This window comes from Dinoponera quadriceps, unplaced genomic scaffold, assembly GCF_001313825.1.
Source record: "Dinoponera quadriceps isolate SergipeBrazil2010 unplaced genomic scaffold, ASM131382v1 scaffold1750, whole genome shotgun sequence".
Classification (NCBI taxonomy): domain Eukaryota; kingdom Metazoa; phylum Arthropoda; class Insecta; order Hymenoptera; family Formicidae; genus Dinoponera; species Dinoponera quadriceps.
In genome coordinates this window covers 1,835,484-1,851,096 of record NW_014556445.1, presented here as the reverse complement: position 1 = coordinate 1,851,096, position 15,613 = coordinate 1,835,484, and the positions used below count along the sequence as shown (strand labels likewise).

At 44.4% G+C, this 15,613-nt stretch overlaps 1 protein-coding gene across 1 annotated transcript in view; it reads right to left on the bottom strand.

Annotated features, from left to right (window-relative positions):
- The window catches only part of LOC106747471 (protein tincar), a 116,206-nt gene extending 108,597 nt beyond the window's left edge, over positions 1–7,609 (bottom strand). Inside the window, exon 1 of the mRNA XM_014625028.1 lies at positions 7,579–7,609. The gene's annotated coding sequence lies outside the window, so the exon portion shown is untranslated. The remainder of the gene's footprint in view (positions 1–7,578) is intronic.
- Positions 7,610–15,613: the final 8,004 nt, after the last annotated feature.

The window sequence follows — 15,613 nt, the reverse complement described above, 5'->3', positions numbered from 1 at the left end:
GACCTCATCGCGGAACAACGTTGCTAACAGAAATGGTAATGACAGCAACGACGTCTCGATGGGGTACTGGTTCGCGCTCGTCGGATCAATTACGGGGAAACGTGCATTTGACTGGGCGCGATAAAAGAACGCGAGAACCTTACGTTGCGTTATACTCCCGATTCCGATCATCCTCGCTTCGACATAACGCCGAGCCATTATGCAAATTATGCCCGCGCGACTGCCTCGCAGTCACGCTTTCGACCTCTTTAAACGATATCTCTCACCTGGCGCGGACACCTTCGCTATAACGCGCGTCGCATGTGCAATCAGACGCGGAATCAGACGCGGACCCGCGGAGTGCGAATGTACAGTAAGCGCTGGACGTGCGCATTGATTTTCGATACTTATTCGGATTCGTTTCCTGTCCGAGGAAAATCGCGAGCACTCGAAGCGAGAGAACAAGTCGCGCGTAAAAACGATATTTTAAGAGTGCCGTGTCGTAGCGGCGGGGAAATTGTTTCCGAATGATAATGAAACGAAAGGGCAGAGGCGAGAATTAGAGCGAGGCTAATATGAGAGAGAACGTTGCGAAAGGTTCCTCGGCAGCACCTATTTATAGGATTAATCGCAAGGTAACGTTATCCATAATCCAAAGTATATGAAACACACTATTAGCCCTTTGCCATTTCGTCTTCGGGGAATTTTATATCGAAGAATAAATTTTCGCCTCTTTGTACTTTACAGACTTACCGCAAGACTTTTCACGCGAGAACCAAGCCCTGCGCATTTCATACCTCTTGGTCTCCACCTTATTTCCATTTCTCCGTGTGTGCATACGAAGTATAACTTTAATTATTATATCACCGAGCATGTTTGACGCAAACGTGTTCCGGGAATATGTTATAATCCTACTTATTAATAACACATCAGATCCGATTTCACGTACACGGATTACCTTGACGGTCTCGACAAAACGAATACGTAACGCGTGCTCATTAGCGGTGTGCACATAGGTAAATAGTGTGTGCGGCGGCCACAATAGTCCCCTTGTATATACAGCGCTTTAATTAATTCTCTCCGGGCGAGCGTTTCTGCTTTTTCCTCAAACGCGAAATTTCGTTATGTACACACACTCCGCTTTCTTGTTCCGCGAAAATTCGCTCGTTATAGAGCGGCCCCGGCGTCGCTGTCGGGTCAAGTATAACTCGCGGTCAAAGTTTCTGACACACACGCCAACCGGCGAGAAAATCGATAGAACGGGTCACTTGGCGTGCGACAACGTAATTTCCGCACGCACCGGCGAAATTCCAACGCACGCGACGGTGGGCACGCGCGCCGCCCGTCGTCTCGCCTATCGCGCGCGCCACATTTCCACACTTTCTTCTCCTCTTCGTGTTTACCGCGTATTTATCTGGCAATACGAATAAGATACAGTTGTCGTCCCGTGTAACCCATTGTAACGTGCGCGGGCCGTATGTGTCGGAACGCCGGCAATATAAATTAGCGTGCAGGAGAGCGATCTTAGATACACCGTCAACGCGATTAATTTTCGGTCGAAATCTCGTCGAATGGCGAGACTCACGAAATGGTGAATGCAGACGCGCGCCGATCCGAGGCGCCGAGATATATTTTGCCTCTTTTAATTTTCCGCCGGGAAAATCCGTATTCGCGGGTTTGGGTTATCAATGCCGGCGAGTACGCGCAGCCGAGTGAAATACGGGCGCAGCTGACGCGTTCCCCGGACATAACGTTTCCTCTGCCAGCGTCCCCGAAAACCTGAAGCACCGCGGAAACCAGAGAGACGCCGTCTCTCTCTCGGCCTGCCGAGCTAACTGCATCAGAAATCCAGCTACCCTAATAATCCGTTCGGAAACCCGAGCTTCCTTCCCCATCCTGCCGATTTCAGTCGGGGATATTAATACCTTTATGAATGCAATTAGTTTTGTGAAGGCGAGCCGGAGAGGGGCCCCTAATCTCGTTCGTCTGTTTCCGTAAAAGCTATTTCAATGCCGGCAGGCACGGATTACGAAACGATGAAGTGGAGAAAGGCTACAGAGAGACTGAGGTGGAGAGATAGATAGATAGATAGATAAATAGAGAGAGAGAGATTGCAAGCGAAGATTAAAGTGCCGATATGCACTGCCAAAGACATAATCTCGACACTCGTGATCACCCGCGCGCGCGCGATCGTGTTCTCGTATGAAGAGAGATTCAAGTTTGTCAAAGATGCCATCCGCAACGGCGCGCAGCGACAAACTTGCGGGATCATCGCGGCGGGATCGCAGCTGGATGTGCTAGTTAGTACCGACGTGGTCGTAAGTCGGACACAGCAAGAAACAGAATGTCATCTCGAGGGCCTGTGCTTGACAAACGGCATCGAAATAAATCGTTTTCGCATGCAAATCGTTTCGCGCGCGCACACACACCTCGCGGTCGCACGAAACAAACGCGCTCGCTCTCCCGTCGAGATGACACCCTTTATACACCAGGAAATTACATTTATTAACGACAAAAAGAGTATCCGGTTTCTCCTGGAAACACTGTGCGCAGTCTGGAGTACGTCCGACGTTGGAGGAGTCCCGAGGGGCAAAAAGAGGAGAAGAGAAGAGTGGGGAAAAAAAAGGGGGAGAATGTCCGTTACGTCACCTGCGCCTGATTGCGCTATTGAGTTATGTCGGCTACAAAGTACGTCTTGTCCTTTTTTAACGGACGTACATTGTCCCGCACACATTGTCGGGGGACGGTAAATTATTACGTCTACTAAAAACCATTCTATTCAATCCAAACGTTAATCCATCGAAAACCGTAGCTTCGCGTTTTTACTTAGTCTACGTAAAAAGCGAATTACACGTGTATCTCTGATATCGAGAACGTTTCTTGTTATCCTGTGAATTTTAATTAATCGAATATTCCGTGTAAATTTCTTCCTCTTTTCTGCAATAATCGATATGTAACGCATACGCGTGGCTTCTTGCGCTCCGTTCGGGTATGGAAAAACAAAGCGAGACACGCCGCAGCCGAGCGAGCGCGCTTCCGTTTGCGACGAAACAGAAATAACGTTGCTCGAGCAGGAACGATAAAGCGCTCGTAGCAACGACCTTATTACACCGATGTGTATACTAACACGGGCCTGGGTTTATGTTTGCGTTCGCGCGGACGTGGAAACCGCAATCCGCGCAGAAACATTTTCGTGCACAAATTTCTAGTGCAAATAAGCCCAGGGTAGGCAAATATAGTGGCTCGTCCATCGATACCTCGCAAGTCTGCTGCAGAGAGAACACGCGCGTATCGTTAACCACGCAGCGGCGATAATGAAACTTTACGTCCGGGACGGGTGTTAAAAGCGAAATCGAAATCTCGGAGCGTGTGAAACTTACTTGACGTTAGTTAATGGAAAATAACGCGTCCCTTTCAATTATCCGACGAGATTCGGAAAAGCGAACGCGTGCGACGTAAACATCGCGCGGCGGTAGCAATAATTAAGTTAAAATACATAATCGTTAAAGAGATCTCTCTCGTGGCGTTCTCGTTCGTCACAATTAACGTCAACATGTTACGTTCGAGTTACACAACGTGTATATCATATCGTCCTCTGTTAAATTAATGGAATATTCGATAAATTCCGTGCCGTCGGAAAAATGTAGGAAAAAAATACTATGAAAATACTCATCGGTTTTGTTGCATTAGAGTTTCTGTTAAATTCATCCCACGGCTGTGAAAATTGGTTAGAACTGTGAGAGTATTTATTTTCGTAATTCTCGGCTATAAAACAAAATTGCGAGAGTACGCTTCACGTTTTAATATTTGCCGTCGGGAGAAACGTTTCTAACAGAACGATGATAGCGAACTTCACGGTGGAGATTGCGAGAGATGAGATCGCGGGATCGAACTTTGTAAACGGTGCGACTTTCCCCCTTTTTGTTAACACCGGATTGCTGGCAGAGCAGAGGATAAAGAGCAGCAAGAAAATTCGATCTGCAACTTTCAGCATGAAGTAAACGGAATTATAGTCTCGAAGTCAGGTAACAAATCAGGTCGTTAGAAGGAGATACGATAAAAGTCGTCGCGTCCGTCTCTGTACGATCGCCAACTCTTGTATACAAATTAAATTGCGCACTTTTTACTTTTAAATCTTCTTGTCTTAAATCTTCGGATTCTTGAATTCATCGACGAGTCTATATTCTTTTTCGGGCATTTTAATCTTGCGGCAGGACCCACACAAGGAAAGACGGCGGCGGCTGCAGGCCTCCCCGGAATTTCGTGATTATCGAATATCGATTTTCACAGACGCTATATTACTACTGCGAGGGAAACTTTGCCAGCTTTCCACAAATATCGGGACATTCCCACCTCAACCCCACGTCCTATATACCGATAACTTCCTTCATCTGGCTCGATGCAAGCCGCGGAATTATACCGCACGGGGCTACCTGGCTGGAAATCAAATCGACTGCCGCGCATAGCGATTAATCCTTCGCGTACGAAATATTTTTATTGCGATATTACGAAATATTATATTACTTTATGCGTCGCGATACAGCGCGCGATTATTTCCAATTAAATCGACTCAAATGGAATCAGGATATTGCTTTATTAACCGATGCATTTCCCCGTTTCCTAAAGTCCAATTTGCAAATAACTCCCTCCGCTTCTCATCGCGTACAACTGAAAAGCTAAAAAAGATCAACACTTTTATCGACGAGATAATCTGAAATTGGCATCTCTGAATAAAGCGAGCATCCCGCCGGTAACGTTTGATCCTCTTGCAGCCGCGAATTAAATAACTTTTGCCGAAACATTGACTGTACCGATTTTCATTGATCGTTCGAAAGCTTAACTAAATATTAAATATTAAATAAGTAAATACAATTTTCCTGACGCGTATATATTTCATCTGATTTTGTGAGCTTTTGAACATCCGTATATCTAATTTGTCACACAGAGAAAAATAATTTGCAGCAAATTTTATACTGTCGCCGCAAAATCTGTCAGTTACTACGGTGGACAGCAAAACGATTTGTTAAGAATAGCAATTGCTATTCGCCGGATTATTTTGCTATAAGAACAAATTAATAAATGTAGAAAAACATAATTTTGGGTTAACAACAAATTAACGTTGTTTAAAGACAAATTCACTCAGCAGAATTCTTCTTATCTTGGCCAACGAAACTGTTTCTGCTGTAATTACGTATAACTCATTTAATTATTCACGCCAACTAAATTTTGCCCTTGTCATAACGAATATGCAGCAGCAACGATGATTTTACTACAATAGCAAAATTATTCTTCTTCTTGTAGGTATGATTAGACATTCATTCTCATCTATTGCATATACCGGTATATTCTCGTCCGATGATAGTTGTAAGTTACATACGCGCTGTTGCACAGCGGTATACTCGCGATATATGGTGAACTGTTCATCTTCAGCGAAGTATGTTTTCCCAGCGTGAGGGGATAATCTTGCCCGGTATCGAACCACGTCGAAGCTGCCATGACTACGGCGAGATCGGTTAATAATGCTTAGCCAACCGCTTAGCCGGGTTTCGGAGCTTGCAGGCGTCGAGCTCGCTCGCACGCAATAATAATTCCGCGGTTTAGCTGTCGCATTCGCAGTTACTGGCAGCGGCATGTTGGCAGTACGTCGCAGATGTCGGACGTCCGGACGTCACGTAGTCGGAAAAGCGCGTCGGAAGTCCTAGCTTGCACATACGCCGTCGTTGATGCACGTGTGAATGCACGTTCACAAATNGGGGGGGGGGGGGGGGGGGGAGAGACTCGGCGAAAGACAGAAGGAAGGAGGGGAGACGTGTCAGTCGCGCAGCGCAAGTTGATTTTCTCTCGCGCGTACGTGATTAAAGATAAAATCTGCTGTTGAACTACGCGTCGGCGGAGATACGCTGCTCGCATACGCATTCTTCACGGATGAAGATGCGTGTTAAATATGTAGAACGACTCCGAAAAATCTCGCGTTTATCGCCCGTACGATAAGATTCCACCAGATCAACGTGCGCACGGTAAAAATATTTTATGTTAAGAAAAGTCCACCCGAAAGTTTGTATCACTTTAACAAGGGGAATGTATGTGTGTGTATGTTGACACATGTTGACGAGGTGAACGTGTCGATTTAACATTATACTTGAGCACTTTTCAATACACTCCTCATGTTAAAGTAACGAAATTTCAGTGAGCTGTTTTCACATACAAAATTCTTCACTCGCGTGATCGATCCTTTCTCAAGAAAAATGACGAAAGTCAGCGGTGAGTTTTAAACCGCGGGTTAAGAATACAGCCGATTTATAACGACATCGCGAGTCTGGTAACACGTGATAAAACATCGTTTCTCAACATTGCGTTTTGCGGTTAAGTTTGAAAAAAGAGCCTGGCATCGATCACATTTTCCCGTAGCAATTAATATCTCGCCGTCGGTTGGTCCAACGTACCCAAATTCACTACCTCGAAACTCGTGTTGGAGACGGGAAAATGTCAGAATCGCTTCGAATATTTCCGGTGATATAATGTATTAACAATGTCGCGGCTGTCGCACAGGCGAAGTCATTTTCGCCTTTGACTACTGCCGATATAATCAAACGGAATTAATATCACCGAGCCGGATTGTCAGGCATATATGAACCAAAATTGCCGTCATCGTCCCACACGGATATTCTACAGTGATAAGGCAGATGTCGGTGCGGATAGCCGTTCGTTCGTAATCGAGAGAAATCGCGACGAATGTCGGAGCGCTCGCTGCCTCAGTTCGCGGTAAATTGAAATTTACCGCCGCGTTCAAATATATAGGGAGTCGATGTGCTGACCGTGATAATATCTACATCGATATATGCACTGTCGATCGATCCAGCCGGAGTGCGGGACGACGCGGCGCGACGCACGCGCGTCAGCAGACGCGAGTGCTTAAATATGTGTGTGTCTGTGTATGTGTGGCGCGTGTCACCGTGCGTCATATGTTGCCTTCGGCCCATTTAAATTTCAAATTGACGCTAAAAAGCGATCCGCGCGACCGGTGACGGTAATCGATACGTCTCGATCAGTCATCAAACCCGGAGGAGCCTTTTCTCCTGTAAATACCGAGGACGACGCGCCGTCTGTACTTTACGGCGCGAAATTGCTATTTTTCTGCGAGACGATGCGGTTTTTTGCGCGACGTAATTTACGTGCGATTATTCATAAATGGCGAAAGATGGTTGTCAAATGAAACGCAAATATTCTCCCTCGTATCGCAATTTCGATTCGTCCCGATGTAAAATTGTCAGAACAGCTCGCGATTCGGCGAACGATTGAGCCGCGAGGGAATCGCGATGTTTTCTGCAATTGTATACGAGCATTATTCAATCATGTATGTCAGAGGAGAGTGGAAACGTTACTCGCGCTTGCATAGCTCTGATCAAGTCCATTAAGGAACGAGCGGGCGAAGGGGAGGAGAGAGTCTTTCGAACGATGGATCGTCAATTTTTCAGATTCTTTCGCGATGCCCTACGTTCGCATCGCGAATGGATTATTCAATTCTGTAATGCCACTGGCGTTACACCGTTGACGGAGTAGAACGAGGGAAGAAGGCTTTGTTAAAATTGCACGACTTACCGATGTGCCGAGTGCCGGAAGGATTGGGCGTAAATTCTGAAACACAAAAGGAGAGAACTTTCAGAGACGCCGCAAGAAAAGAGGACGGAGACCCTCCCCCGCACCAAATCGTTAATCTTCCATGAGGGAAACATTCGTCCCGACTCACGAGTGTTCGAAACTTGAAACCACTTCAACCCCGGTACACGTACAAAGCACTGAGGGTCTCCGCCTCCGGTATACCTAGCATTTATCGTTTGAGGAAGACGAATGCGGCCTCGGTCGAGGGATTCTCTGTCGAAGCTGTATTCTCGACATCGTGGATATGTGTGTTGAAAGATTCAAGGGGAGCGAGTTTTGGAGGAGAACCACCGGCCCGCGCTTATTTGGAAATATATGGATACGCTTGCGCTTGCGTTAAAAAGGAGAAAACATCGAGATACCTTTGGTCGAAATAACGCAAAAAGTTTGCCGTCCGCGTAGCGTCTAGTAACGTTATGTTAAGGTGAGTATTCCAATTAGTGATAATGTCCTAATTTGTGACAATTGCATATATTCTTCTTAATAAGTCAAATAATATTTATCTCAACTATATTTATCCTTCAAAAATGTGCCTTTACACTCTAAATTTTATATATTATCTGTTGTAACAAGTTTCGAATAAAATTATAAGTCATAGCGAATGCTGAAATATTATAATTATAAGCGTGTTACAAAAAAAAAAAAAAAAAAAAAACGTTCGAACAGTTGGTTCGCTGACATCTTAGAAGTCGGCCATTAATACAAGGCGTACTTTTAAATTCCTTTATAACTATATTTTAATCTCAACCGATTGAAATCGTATATATTGTCGAGATTAAAGAAATTTTGCAAGCGAAAAAAATAACAAGGTACGTATTTTTTGCAGTTAATATATGTATGTCAACTCAATCAATAGTGGAATATTTATTTGTTTCTATGAAACTGATTGCCTAAATAAATATGAATAATGAAATTTAATACAATTAGAATCCGAAATGTTTAAACTTTTGAACAAACTAAATGTTATATATTTAATACGTGTATTATTTTAATTATTTATTTATTTATTTTCACGACGAAGTTACTTTGTCACTAATTGCGACATTCACTTAATAAACAAATTGAGAGTTATTGTCCGGATGACAATCGAATGGAACTTCTCGGACGCGATCAAGCCCCTTTGAATCGGAAATTCTATATGCCACAAATCGCATTTTTATCGACGACCTCCAAAGCAACGGTATATTGCGTTGCTGTTGTCATTAGTGGTGCACGTTGGTAATAACTGCGAACGCGTCACCATACGAGAATTTTCACACCTCGGCAGATCTCGCCGCTATGTGAAAACGACAGATTTTCCTTCGTCATTGATCACAGCCAGCCAAATCGGAAGACAAACGAGGCAAACACGGCTGGCAGATTCGCTGTCGCAGCCACCCCCTGTTTCGAACGAAAGAGAGGACGAGGACAGATTCCGTTCACCCGCCGGCAATTACAGGGCACGGATTTGCATGAAAGTGAAAAAAAAAATCTTTTTTTTTCCGTTAGGCATGTAATCTCTATCTCGCTTTTTCTCCTTCTCTCCCTCTCTCTCTCTCTCTCTCTCTCTCTCTCTTTCTCTTTCTATATCTCCTCGTTCGCGATTCGCAATTTTCGGCGATCGATGGCCGCGCGTATTTGAATATGAAGCAACGGTGATTATTGTTTGCGGGAACAATGAAAAAGTCGGGACGAAAAGACAAATATACTCTAACCGTTCAACGATGGGAAGTTGCGCAACGGATAGAATCTTGCTGTGGTCGCTATCGACTGACTGCACACGAAGCCCCGCAAATGTTAAAAAATTTAACACCACTATAACTCGATGAGAACAACTTTGGAAACAGTTGATTTAAGCCTCTTACCGTACAACGTAGATAAGCGCGACTCCTCGCCACCTGAGCGCTACGAAAGCATCGGCTTTCTACTTCTACAAAAACAAGAAAGAAAGCTCCATGCGTCGCTCCTCGACAAATCACGGTACTTTCCGACCGAATGAACATGCCGCTTTGTCATGTCATCCTCTTACTTGTCCGACTTCTCGTAAACAGGCCGATTCGATTGAATTTCGAGTTGAAAGAGTGGCGACGATAAACGACCGTCCAAGTGGGTGGCTCGTTGAAAGCCGCGGTCGATGGGCTTGGTAACAATCGCCGCCGCGAGAAAGAGCGCGTTCGATACATTAGATCGCAAACAAAGCAAGCTCCGACCTAGCGAGATAGAAACAGAGAGAGAGAGAGAGAGAGATAACGCGTGAAACAGTTCACGAGGTTTACGCTTACCGCACACACACATCATTAGCTTCACAAAGTGGGACCGCTAGATTTTCCAAAATTAAAGCGCATTATCGCCGGTGCTTTCACGTGTGAACGGGCGCGCGGCGAGTCCGATTTTACAGGTCCGCGACTCCGACATCGCGTAAAAGTGTCCGAAAACGTTGTACAGGCTGACACATGCGCAGCCATCCGGGAAAATATCGCGGCGCCGTAGCGCGCTTCCGTGTTCCTCCTTTTTCAAAGGGCTCCCCATAGGTGCCGTACGGCGGCAGACGCGAGAATATGTATTTTTCGGTCTTCCTGGAGGTATTTTCGCGGAGAAAAAGTTTCGATCGGAAAGTCGGAGGGATCGTATGGGCAAGTGCGTGTATATATGTGTGTGTGTGAAAAATGGTTAATACACAATAAAAAATTCTGTGTTAAATTTAACACATTTCACATGTCCTAAGCGGTCCACACCAATTTTTGTGTTAATTTAACACAAAGTGAATATATTGAAAAATAACACAAATATTACGTAAGAAATTAATACAACATTAAATATCTATGATATATTAATCAATACTGAAGCATAAAATGTGTTAACATTCACACATGTTGAATATCGACACAACAAAATGTTGAGATAACGTAAATATAATATGTTAAATTAACATACGGGTATATTAAAAATTTCACATAAAAATTTTAACAACGGCCGGTTTTAACACAAGTACAAAATGTTTTTTACTGCGCAGGGGTTATAAAGAACGGTGAAGTATAAGTGGATGATAAAGGTGAAGAGATGGTTACTAAAAATGGCTGTGATAAGAAAGTTACGTAGTGGTTGGGAAAGGTATAATCAAGAAGAGTATTTCACGTTAATTGAAATCTTTCGGGAAAGTGACCCTGAACGAATACGCATAAATTTCACGGAACGACTGGCTGTATGGCGGGAACTGCTTAAGTATGGCGAATGTGTGCTGCGCGGGTAAAATTATCGGATATATTTTTAATTTATACGACAAAGCGAGGTAGAGAGAGAGAGAGAGAGAGAGAGAGAGCGAATTTTCTGATTTAATCGCAAATCGTACGCGACAATGTCAATGTCAGTTACAGCGGCTAAATGTCAGTGTCAGTCACTGTAACTCAATGCCAATATCAATTATCGTAAAATCACAAGATAACGCGTCTCGCCGTTTTAACGTTCAATTACGCGCCCTTACTTTATATTATCCTTGACAATTCCATTAATTCACATCTAACGTATCTATTAACGTATTGAAATTATTTTAGCCGAGTACACTTTACAAGTAACTCCGTTATAATGCACTTCGATGTTATTCTATATTTCTATTCCAGCAGCTTTTTTCTTGCGTGTCTGATATTGAAAAAAAAAAAAAAATTAAAATTCCCACTGGGATAATTATTAAAAAATCATACGGATGAACAGTAAAATAAACGACCATCGCGAAAGCAAATGCGACGCGACGAGTGGAAAACTGGAAAATGCACATGCGCAAAGTGCACGAACCGGATATAGAAATCCAACGATTATTTTTGCTCTATTTATAAAATAAAAGCAGCGGAACGCACTGGTGGCGTGGAGGATAAGGGTTAAAGCCCGCAGCGCACGGGGCGCGTTTACATGCTCGCTTCGTTTTCCGCTGTCCTTGCAGCTTCATTGTGTATTGCCTTGCGCGGCGCAAAATAGAGCTCCGATGCAGCTGCGGAGCGTCACACGAGACAAATTGCAGCGCGCATGGTGCTGAGACCTTGCATTTGGCCGCGCTGTCTGCGACTTACGAGAGATATCACGGTCAGATAATGCAATTTCCGTTTCGATCCGCGCGCGGTGAAACGGACATGTAAAGCAGGTAAAGGCGACGAACACCGCGGAGTATCGAATGAAAAAGTATCTAATGAGGTTAACGAGCGACGGCGATTTATAAGGTCAGGGTAGCCGGATTCATCAGCGTCTGATTAAACAAGGTGTAAGTAACACACCGAGCGGTAAGAATCGTCGTTACGGACGCTCGAGTGTCGGGTTCTCCATCAAAATGGAACTTGATTAAACGAGAAGGAAAGAGAGAGAGAGAGAGGGCCCGCGCACTTCGAGGAGACTATTCCTCGCCTCGGATGTAACCCTTCGCAGGATCTAATTAGAAATATCAAAGTCGTCGTCACGTATATATCCCAATGTTACCGTTGTCGCGCCTCCGAGAGACCTGAGACTTTCATTGCGCACTCAAACTTTACGTTCGGCTGGGGCGCACGTCGTTGTTAATTCACACGCGAATTTGTTGAACTTTATGGCCACGGTCCTCCTTACACCTCGATCCGGCAAATGAAATTACCGATGACGACGGTGCGCGATATCACGTTTTAATTCCGCCTGCGGAGGAGCTACAAGTAGGAGCTGCAGTGGAATATCGCGCCATATCGGGGGAAGATCAAGACGAACACGTCGTGGTTCGCGACTATCGCTGTCAGGAGCGGTAAAAGGATCGCTTGAAATCTGCCAGATACTCTCTCCCTTCTGTCTTTCTCTCTCTCTCTCTGTTTCGAACAAAAAAGGTATACCGGACAAATAATCGAAATGGATGCCCGAGGTAGCGCAGGCGATATATCCGACGGTGCGTCTAGCCGCTGTCACCTGTCGTCTCGACTTCTGATTTTTGAAAGAGATAAAGGCCGAGTCGCGGTGTAAAATTTCAGGATCGGATAACCCAGCTGTGTATATCGGGGCGGTGCGGTAGTTTTCGAGGCGAAAATAGATCGAGCCTCGTTAGATCTCGATTTGGAACGCATCATTTTAGTGTAACGTCGTACTCTCCAAATAGAAGACAAATCGTAGGTTTTGAATTAATTAGGAAGAGCTGAAACACTTGAGATAAAACTCTCGTTATCTTTCTTGACAGGTCTCGCTGGCGGAATATTTTTGCACACAACGACGAATTTTAATACGGATCGTCGAACAACGATCACGTTTGCCCAACTTTCACGTGACACCTTTATCGATCGTGCGATTATAGCGAGGACTATTACGCGCCGTATATATACGCCGTTGACGATATTTTACGCGAACGCATTTCACAAGTTGCTACGGCGATTGCACAACTTGACGACGAGACGTACGTAGTTATCGGTGTGACACGAACACCGTACAAGGTAGTGGTAGTCGCGAAGAACGTACATACCATTCGACATGCCTCCGCGTCTAGAGTTACGTTCCAAATTTAGGCGCTCCGTAATTAGAAGCACCATTTTTTGAAGCAATACAAATCGAATGCACGCGAGCTGAATTGTTTGTACGACTGACTTCCCCTCGAAGTTATTAGGGAGGCGCGCTCGCGCCTCCGTCTTTTATAACATCCGGCTGGGGACGAACGAACGAGGCAGACTGATGACACGGCGATTGACTCACTGATAATCTAACCACGGAATTCTAGTTAATCGCTACGTATTCATTCACCGGATGAGTGACAGAGGATACTGGGTTTTAAATTGCAACGTCACGTCGATAAAATTAGAACGTACGAAGAAAGGAAATATGGGGTTTTACGATCGGCTCCGCGCTATTATCAAGTGCCGGATTTTCGATATCGGCCCGGCATTGGCAGCCAATATTGGCTCGTAACATTGGATTATAGCAGATAACTCGACACCGGAAACTTATCTTTGACAGACATTCGTAACCATATATCAACGAAAAGTGAATTTTTCACGTAGCGCTCGATTGATTACAATATCGATCCAATTCCAAAATCACGCGAGAACCGTTTAAGACAAAATGCATGCGGGTTACACGGAAATCTTCATTGAGGGAAATTCCACTAAAATTATAATCGTTTTCGCAGCCTTAACTGTATCTTCTTCTGGTTTTATCTCAAAAAGCAGTAGGAGTAATATAAGGTTATTATCACTGACACTATAATAACATTTACTAGAAAAATGGTTCTTCCGATTATAATTCTTTCACTTACGTGATTATAGTCACAAACATTGAACATTTTTTTTTCCAGTATTTATGCGACATTTTTCTCAAGCAAAGTACGCGCGTAACTTCGTATTCTCTCTTTAGATCGATCGACATGCCCGACGATATTTCCATACTTAAATATGTCCTCACGTCTCTGTGCAACGGATATATCTCGTATGTCATGTGCCGTTATTGTACGCATAGAGACGTGTGTCGTGACAAGAGCACACGCGACTGACATAAAAATGCATGCAGCATAAAATACTGAGAAGAACAGCATTTGCTTCACGTTCGTACGTCGATTTTTTGCCGAGATACAGACGTGCGAAGTTCGAAGTTTTTCAAAGCGGCACACGATCCTTTGCCGCTGACCGGCGGCAGCGTGCGCGTACCACATTGTAGTGCGTTCGCGCAGCGAACTTGACACCTCACCCATCGAGAGGCGGAGTGCTTGGTTAAAAAGAAACACAACATTGTCGGCGGACCTCGGTTCCCGTCAAAGGGTTCGCCATTCGCCGATACCTCCGTGCAGTAAAATAGCAGTGACGTGGAGTAAATTGCATTCGAGAGCTGAGACTGTTCCGTTTCCGATGAAGGGGTCGACCGTTTCTCTATGTTATCGATTAATTTTGCCCTATCACACCGGGATCAGTTAATTTTCTTTCGAACAAAAGTTAAATTCTACGGTTGAAGGCATAATTTCGATTTTGACTCGAATGAATCGGAGAGAAACAAAATGAATCGCACGGTGGAAAATATAATCCGCTGTTTGTCGTATAAAAAAATAAAAAAAAATTAAAATCTGACTTTTATAAATTGCAGTTTTCGTTTTCGTTATATGCTTCGATTATGACCATATGAAGAATTATTAACGTTCATTGTTCCGGGATGGAAAAATTTTCGGCTACGAAAACATTGACCTCGGATAGATATCGCGCGGATATATAATATACTAAAAGGAAAATATTTCGTATTTGTAATTATAATCAAACATAATCAAAGAATTATAGTTTAGAGAAGCATTTTTCGAGTAAAAGTTACTATATAATGTCAGTGATAATAACCTAACATCCGTATCGCTACTACTTTTCTTGCAGTTAAAACCATGAAGATGACATAATTGAGGCCGAAAATAACTATACATTTCATTTAATGTATATTTATTTTAATCCGACGTTTAGATTTGCTCGCTAGAACTACCGAAATGAATTTAACTTCACCTTATGCTTTACGTTACATTTCACGTTATATTTTGCGTGAAGAAAAGCTTATTTTAACGATAACTGGTCGTCTCCCTTAATCAAGATCTCATACTGCAAATTGGGAATTCGGCCGGGCGTGAATGGGCGTTATACAAATACGACGGGAGCTTTATCAATGCGATGGACGGCGATATATCGGAGCCGGTCGGACATTTCATCAAGCAGACTGCCACCGCAGGGTCATGAAAGCCCTCGTCGATGTGTCCCGCGCGGATCACAGTGGCCAAAGGGGACAATCGATGCGGCGAACGTTGCCATTAATCCGAATCGATCCGCGTATAAGACACGAGCTCGATCCCGGCTGTGCTTCTTCACCTGGAAAATCCACGGTGTAAATGCACTCACTTCCCCAAGAGGAGGAGGCTCCGATAGGGTAGCGCAGACGGAGTCGTCGAAGGACGACGTGGAGATCGCGGGAGTTGGAGTCGATGGAGGAGACGAAGTCTCCGTTTAATCCGCTGCAATCGAAGAGTCCTCCGCTTGCTTTCCCGCCGCCC